Below are 8,206 nucleotides of genomic sequence, written 5' to 3' on the forward strand. Positions count from 1 at the left end.
CTTCAAAATACATGAATCATTGATTAACAGGAATGAACTATGAATGCACCTGAAAACATAGGTTAATCTCTAAAACAATACACTGAATGAAAGAAAAAAGATATGATATATTCCAGTGATGATTTCACTTATGTGAAGTTCTGTGACCAGCAAAAATAAATTAAAGTAATAGAAATCCAATCAGCAATTGCCTGGGGCAGTGGATGTTAGTAGGGATTAATAGCAAGCAGGCATAAAAGAACTTTCTTGGGTAATGAAAATGTTCTGCATCTCGAGTGTGTGGTGGTTACACAGTTGTATGTATTTGTCAGAATTAATCAATCATGCATTTGATATCAATGCATTTTATTGCATGTCAGTAATATCTCAATAAAATTGATTTTTGGAAGACTGAAAAACAGAGCTCCGGCTCACCTTACTGCATGTCTCTTCTTCTTTGTACCTTGGCTCCTTAAGTTCTACATGCTTTTGTTGCTTTTTGATACCTTCAAGCAGACTTCTGATCTTGTTTTTCTGTTCCTTCATATTATCCAAGATTTGTTCCCAGTGAGAAGTTTGGTCTCATCTTAACTGTTTCATCACAGCTGGAAGCATAAGTCCTGTTGTCATTTTTAAATTACTAGCAAAAATAAAGACTTCTATACTGCAGAGTGAGACAAAGAAAAATTAAATTATTACCCAAGGTCACACAGCTTCTAAGTTGAGAATGAGGATTGGAACCCAGTCAGTCTTTTTCCAGAGTCCACACTTTTAGTGACTGTGTTTACAGAGACATTGGGTTCCTGTAAGTGAACCCATGGAAGTGGGGAGCCTGCTGTTGGATGGGCCATTTACATACATTTCTTCTTCTATATGAACTGTGTGAGAGTGCTATGGCAGGATATTTGAAAGATAAGATCTTTCTTTTTTGCTGCTAATGATGAAAAATGTTTAGTTTTTCAGTGACCTCATAGGATTTTAAAGAGACTTGTGGGAAGGAGCATTTTGGCACTACAATTACCTTTTCCTGCAAACTAATTGAAACCTTATTCAAAGCCAAATATAATTATGAAGAAAAATCTCCTGTCAAAAATAGAAGATGCATTCCACATAAAAGATGTTGGGGCTATCTGAGAATTGATAATGGAGTGTTGAGTGTATTATGTCATTTTTATCCCAAAAGTTAGTTCAGTTTAGTGAATTTAGCTCTAAACACAAATGTGAGAAACTTCTCTATTGCTTAAAAAATGTTCAAGATGATCAGGAAATCAGGATTCTTGCATCCCAGGAAGTTTTCCATCTTAGCTCTGGTCTATTCAAAACAGCCCCACCATCATGGCTTGAGTTTATAGTGAACTTCTCATTGTTTTTCCTGAACTAAATGTGGCTTCCAAAAGTAATACAGGCAAAGTGCTCCACTTTTAAAGGCAACACAGAGTCTATCATATGCTTCTTTGAAAGGCTTTACAATATAGAGGAAAGAAACCCTTATCAAAGATGATTCCCATTTTCTGATTCAAATATGAAGACAAACAAAATATTATTATGTTCTTCAGTTCCTAAAGACTTAACATTTCAATTCTCATCAGCACATATTTTTTTCTGGGCAATTTCATCTCATGCACACCTTAACTACTGTCTAGATCCAGAGCATCTTAGGCTGAGTAAAGGAACTGTCCAAGTTCCTTATGAGAGTGTGTTCAATAATTTATGTGCGAGCAGTCTGTTTGCCTCAAGGTCCCATCACTTGTTCTTTCCCAGGCCTGCTCTCTAAACAGAGCTTTAGAATTCATTTTCAGGCTCCAATGTCAGCCGGGGTGTTCCTAGGTTTGAGCCAGTGAGAAGTGCTGGAGACCTGGGTGTCCGGGACAGGAGGAACTCAGAGCTCTCCTGCCTCCTTGTATCCTCAGCGTCAGAGCTGGCATCTCCCCAGGGCTTCCATTTCCACAGCACAGGTCTTCTGAGCTCCTGGGCCCAGCAGGTCACCTCCTGTATGTGTCCTGCTCCAATGCTGCAGCCAGCCTTACAGTTACTCCAGCTTCCCTGCTTGGATACTTGGTCTTTCTGTCGTTTGCATAAGTGTCTCTGTAGTAGCAGTTCTTCCTGGAAAATTCTTGAAATTTCCCTCTTCCTTGTTAAATTCTGTTTTGGGGTAATGGGTGGGACTTTTCCTCTGATTCTGGCATTGCTGTCAAGGCACCAAGTTAGAGGGAAAAGGTGGTAAGTTTCCACACTCTGAAAACCCCCCCAACAGAGCCTCCTGCAAGGGCTCAGGCCCTGCACTGTCACCTGCCACCCCTGCCACAGATGGCTGAGGAAGGAGCTGGAGAAAAAAGGCGACTCCCCATGGTGGGGTCCAGTGTGTGTGGAGAGACAAAAGACTGTGAGAAAAAAATTTGCAAAGTTTGGGTAGATCTGTAAGAAATGAAGATGGACATTTCTTCCAGATGTGAGCTGAGGAAGGGGCATTGCTTATGTGACCCTCTACCTGCCTGGGCAGGGGAAAAGAAGACAAGAAGGAGAGGGCAGGCCCAGGGGCCAGGGGCAGCCCAATAGCAGACCTGCATGTGCTGTGCGGGGCCAGGCTGGTGGGTTTCCCCAGACCAGTGCAAACCAATGGAGGCGACTGTATAAGCACTCTTGCATCTCCCCAAGGTCACAGGGAGCCATAGGCTGAGCTGCCCAGGGAGGGAGCCGGTCAGCACGGGCGGGAGACTCTACGACTGTACCCAGGGGTCCCGTAGCCAGTGAAGGATGTGATGACAAACAGGGAGCGCCTGGACCCACAGGTGGTCGGGTTCCATTAGGAAGGAGGGGCAGGAGAATGGAGAGGCCCCCCAAACCCATCCTTCCAAGAAGGAGCGACTGCAGCGGGCGCGGCTCGGGTCAGAGCTCAGGTTGAAACCCTCTCTGGCAGAGCTCTCAGGGAAAGTGATGGCACGGTGAATGCAACAAAACAACACAACTTTCTCTGCTTCTAACCCACCCATTTCAGGTTCTTTAATTGCCCCATCATATCTCCGTGTGCTTTTCTTGGGGGAGGGTGCATCACTTTCAGGATTTTCAAACACTCCAGACCTTTATTTCCTGAACACGACATTTGAACTTTTAATTTTCCATCACTTACGTTTTCCTCTCCTCCTGTCGGCCTCCCTCCATGCCCATCGCGGCGTGTTGATTCTCTGGAGGCCCTGCGTGTGACCAGTGCCAGGGACCCTGAGTCCCATCCCCGCCCTGGGTAGGAGACACCGCAGGGCACCGTAGGGGCACGTGGTGGTCAACGCGCCCCGGAGACTCTGAACCCACCAGGCCACCGGCCCAACTCCTCTCAGGCTGGCTCTCCCTCTGTATTTCCTGAAGTAGAGAACGATTTCCCTCTCCTTCTCCTGCAAGCCGACAGGGATCGCTGCCTGGGCAGCGGCTCCTGTTCTCATAGGCTTGGGGCTACCCCTCTCCTGTAGCCTTGCCCCTCCCCACGGTTTGAAGGCACCTAAGGCAAATCCCCCGCCTCCTTTCTGCCCTCTTGGCTCTGTGTTCTGATCAGATGAAAGTCAGATTTCAGACCAGGCCGCGCAGGGCCATGGACATGTGGGGCCGCTAGTCTCTCTGGCCATCCTCTCACCTCCCTGAGCCCTGCGGCCTCAGACCCTCCCTACTGCCCCAGCCTCGGCGGGCTCTCACCCCACTCCACTCCCCTCAGAACCTCCCCTTAGAACTGCCTGTCTTACCTGGCAGCCTCCAGTCTGCTGCTCCCCTGCAATGGGGACAGCTGCACGACAGGACCATGAGATGACAGAGTCCAGAGGCTGGGGCACAGCAACGTGTGACAGATGGGAGGGAAGAAAGCCTGGTTTAAAGCAGCAGTGCTAAGACATGAGTCTGTTTTGTAAGATCCAATCCTAGTTCTGGCTGAGTGCTTCTGCTACCCGGAACACGACCTCATGGAGTTTCCCAGCCCAGGTTTCCCACTTTGCAGAGAGGGTCTTGGGGCTGAATGCATGCAGGGGAGGGTGACCAGCAGCTGTGCTGCACTTTGGGTGGAGCCACGACCTGACATTGTCTCTCCAGGGCTCTGTGTGGCTCTTCTTGGCATGAACTGATGGCTAGAGAAGCAGGGTTCATCCAAGAACAGGAAGCTGTGATGAGAAACAGAATGGATGATGAGGGGTCCACTGCTTGACCCTGTGGCATCTCTGGAGCCAGGCTTGCTGGAGGCTTCTGTGGCCCAGGGGCCTGTGAGCGAGACAGGTGGGACAGAGGGGCCTGGGGCCAGGTGGGACCCACATGCTGCTGAAGACCAAAGACCCTGTCCTGTGGTGGGAGGAGGAGGAGGATGGGAGAAGGGTGAGGGCAGGAGGAGGGTGAAGATGGAAAGAGGGTGCAATGAGGATGGGGTCAGCATCTGCAGTTGCTCAGTTTGCTGACCTCCTTCCTGGACAAGAGCCTTTTAGGTCTCAAGGACTGCAGGTGCTCCTTGGAGCAGACTGCCTCTGTGTCCTCCTCTGCTGGTGACTGAAGGGCAGGGGAGGGGCAGGAGGGCAGAGGCTCCTGCCTCAGGAAAGTCCAGGGGGCTGGGCCTGCTGGTCTGAACCAGTGTGTGAGCCTGGGAATGGAGCTCAGGAAGTGGGGGCTCAGGCTGTGTGGTGGGGGGTGGGTGACTACTCCTGGCTGGAAGTAGGTTATGGCTCACAGCATGATTGTGGGGGTGTTTTCTGTGCATTTTTTCCTTTACCTTCCCTTGCTCCATACCAAGATCACCCCACGGAGACCCAGAAGCTAAGACCTGATCACAGGGCCAGTTTTTCTCTCTCAAAGGTGGATAAGACTTCCTGATAAGGAAGAGGGGGGAGGCAGAAAGAACACTGGGCAGATAGCAGGAGAGGAAAGTGCAGGATCTATGAAGCAGGAAGGGCAGAAGCTTCTTCCAAGAAGACCAAGAAGCAGAATGGAGGGACATAGTGTTGCGTGGTCCTTAGCAGGCACCACCTTTTGACCAACTGCTAGTAGACAACTCACCATGCAATCATCCTGGACATTTATACAGTCTCTTCACATCAGGTAAGGAACTTAGAAAACTTTTGATGGAGTGAGATAGGGAAGGGAGAAGCTCACTCATATTGGAACAGATCAAGGTCGTTTGGAATTTTCCTGTTAGCAAAGAAAATGAGGAACACATTGACACATTTACCCTATAAAGTTGATATATCAGGGAGTCTCAATTCTCCTTAACAAATGATGAATCTGAAGTAAAGAAAAATTAGGAAACTCACTGTTTTAATTTCCAAAGCTACCCAAGTAAATACCATGAAATGAGTCTACATCACCAATGGGAATTTACTTGCTCATCGTTTGACACAGGGAAAAAGCCCAAGTCAAGGCATCCCAAGGTGATGCTTTCATCCTGAAGACCATGGCATTCTGGCTGGCTGCCTATCCCCCTGGCTCCTCTGCCACATGGCACGGCATATAGTGGGGTCTCCCAGTCTCACTCCTCTTCCTTGTCATCCTCTTGCTTCCTTGGCTTTCTCTGTCTCATTCACTATGTTGATGAAGGACTAGTATCTATCCTGATTGAGGTAAGATACCACAAAGCAGCCTCATCCAAAGGCCCTCACCACGGGTTCACACCCACAGGGGTGGGTTATATCTAAAAGCAACATGTATCTCTGGAGTACATACAGCTTCATGCTGCTCCCGAGGCACCCAGTCAGGAGTGCCTCAAACCTGCATGCCCAGCCTGCATGGCCACTACTCCAATGGATTTTCTGTGGCAGAAGGTGACTACCAAGGAAGTGGCCAAGAAGGGACATGTTAGAATTCCATAGCTGTGCACCCTTTCCTGCTCTGCCCTACAGCTAGGCCAAATGCACTAGGAAAGTTCTGTCCACTCTTTGGCTTTGTGGTTGCAGCCTTGGGGCCAGTGGAGATCCAGGGTGACAAGTAGTAAAGGTGGATGAGACAGAGTGAGAGGTGAAGATGGAGAGACTCAACAGAAACTCACAAGACTGAAAACTTAGGTAGATGTTCACCAGTTATTGGGGAAATACAAATTCAAATGATACTGAAATACTTCATCAACCAAAAGAATAGGGTTGGCAAAATGAGAGCAACTTTGCTGATATCAAGTCTGGGAGAAGATGCAGGTGCTCTTCCAGCATGGCTAGTGAGAGGGCCCACGTGTCTGTTACACCAACAGCATGTGTCCTATAGCCACTAATCCTCCACATCCTCACAGAGAGCCACTTCCATTGTGCTCAAAGAGACATGGCCCTTGCTAAAGATGGCACCAATCATTGCATGCTTAAAGTGAAAATGGAATATTTTTAATAATGGAAAAAAAATCAAGATGTGTTCACACCCTTGCTATTTGCACCAATGAAAATACAAAGATAGAACTACATGAACTACAGAGATTTTTTCCTATGAGAAGCCATCAGTGGACAGTGTGGATATAGAAGGCCATTAATGTAAACACACACATATCAACAATGCTATGGGACCCCATTTGAACATATCTGTGAATAAGTGCAGATAAAAAGGTCTGAAAACACCAGTTTGGATTTCCCAGTTAGCCAGGGGAATGGGGAACACAATGACACATTTGCACCTATAAATATAGGTATGAATATACCTATTATTTCAAACATGTCTCTGGACTGGAGATAAGCATTGGGCTGAGATGAAGGAAGGGTTTAGCTTTATCTGTGGTGTGTGAATTCTTACAGTGAGGTTATATTCATGCATTGCTAATATATATATATATATATATATATATATATATATATTTGAATATTGACATGTATTCAAAGTCCAAAACTTGTGTTCCATGGTGTGGCAGGAGGCCGCCCACAGTGCCCCATTAGGGAGGCAGTGATTCCTGGGGAGCTTCTTTCAGCCTTGAAACTGGGGCAGAACTTCTGGCTGTCCCTTTCTCTGCCCTCCTGGGCCTGCCAGTTCCGGTGGATTTATTGTATTTTATCATTGTAGTTCCAGTTATAAACTGTCATGTGCACATCATAGCATTTGGGAAATATGGAGAAATTAGGGGAGATTAAAAAAACACAGAATGCCATAACCCAGAAATACACATCACTAAGTAATCGTTTTTACTTTGGGGAATTTTCAGTGCATCATTTGCAGGGTTCTAATCATATGGCATGTATCTCATTGCATATATGACTGTAATATCATTTTATGACCATTAATGCCATGTGTCTTCACTGTAATATGTGTTAGCTTAAGACAGAAAATTTGGGAGAAAGTGGAAATCATGAAGGAAAAATAACAAATCACTCAGATTCTCACCTCCTAGAGTAGTATTCACATTTTATTATGTTTTCTGATATTTTCTTTCCATGTAATTTTATATATTTGAAAATTTAATGCATCTTCTGATTGCATAGGTGAAAGATATGGAAAGGGAGGTGATGAAGGCTGATAACTGCATTTCTTAATTTCCAGTTATTTCAAAATGGCACACGATAAATATTTAGTGTAGGTTTTACATGTGCAGAAAATTAGGACACAGTTCCTCGATAGATATGCAAGCACTGATTTTATTTCTAAACTAAATCTTCTAGAAGAGACTCATTCCAATACTGACTACACTTGTTAGTGTCTGCAAGTGTTAGGAATGATTAATTACTCAAAATTTTAAAAATCCTGGTATTCCTGACAAGGAAAACATGCAGCAGTCTAAAGTACTCTGCCCCGGTCTTCGGTTTACAGTTTTGTTTCTGTCTCAGTTGATGGCCTTGCTCTTCCAGTAAACTCTTCACGATGGGTACGTAGTCAAGGTATTTTCTGAGTTCATGTATCTAACAATATCTTTCTCTTCCCTTGGCAAAGTGGGGATATCTTTTCACTTCATTTTAATTTTCTTTCTTGCGTCGTTACCAGGCCCCCCATCTTCCCCTTTACCTCCCACCTGCAATGAGCCATTTCTCGTCCTTCCCACACTGTTGCTGTGTGTTTGCAGCCATCACTGCCTCAGAATGAGTCTAGCAGTGAGGTGCTGAGGGTGACAAAAATGAAAAACATTGTTTTCAATGCTGTAGCAGTTTAACTACAGAGTAGAGCAACAGCTGCTCCTTCTTGTTTGGTGTGTGCGATTGGGTACTGGCGGTGGGGGCGGGGGCAAGCCCCGATGTGGGCGGAGTCGGTTCCCACGGAAGTAATGAAGGATACTGATTGCATGAGTGAGCAAGTGAATGGATGAAGCTGTCAG

The sequence above is a fragment of the Tamandua tetradactyla genome, chromosome 4 (assembly GCF_023851605.1).
Source record: "Tamandua tetradactyla isolate mTamTet1 chromosome 4, mTamTet1.pri, whole genome shotgun sequence".
NCBI lineage: Eukaryota > Metazoa > Chordata > Mammalia > Pilosa > Myrmecophagidae > Tamandua > Tamandua tetradactyla.